Source organism: Bufo gargarizans, chromosome 6 (assembly GCF_014858855.1).
Source record: "Bufo gargarizans isolate SCDJY-AF-19 chromosome 6, ASM1485885v1, whole genome shotgun sequence".
Classification (NCBI taxonomy): domain Eukaryota; kingdom Metazoa; phylum Chordata; class Amphibia; order Anura; family Bufonidae; genus Bufo; species Bufo gargarizans.
The window spans coordinates 14,127,171-14,127,601 of record NC_058085.1 but is presented as its reverse complement, the minus strand read 5'-3'; the positions used below and the strand labels follow the sequence as shown (position 1 = coordinate 14,127,601).

At 36.2% G+C, this 431-nt stretch overlaps 1 non-coding gene across 1 annotated transcript; it reads left to right on the top strand.

The window, feature by feature from the left end:
• The first annotated feature begins 235 nt into the window (after positions 1 to 235).
• On the top strand, positions 236 to 431 carry LOC122942725. The gene has a single exon (XR_006390668.1). It is a non-coding gene; the product is annotated as a U2 spliceosomal RNA (small nuclear RNA).

Genomic DNA, 431 nt, shown 5'->3' with positions numbered 1-431 from the left:
CTCCTATCTCCAAAAGAATGTGTGAAAGTGTTTTTATCCAGAGTATTCACAATTTTTTTACTTGACAAGAAGAGAATTGGGGAGGATAAAGCGGAAGGTATGTGGAGAACATCCCAATGGAAAAATTACGTGAGTAAATCTTGATCATTATTTAGTTTTTTTAGTTTCAGTAGGTTCCTATGATGTATAGCAGACATTATATGGTTTGAGCCACAGTTGGAGTGGATTGATAAGTATATTAATGTCTAAATACTGAGGAAAAAAAAAAAAAAAAAAAATCTGTTCTTATCAGTTTAATATCTGATACGTCCCCTATCTGGGGACCATATATTAAATGGATTTTTCGAACAGGGAGATGGAAAAAGAGCTTGCTCTGTCCACTCCATGCATTGACCTGGTATTGCAGTACCTCCAGGACCGGTGCACCCTTT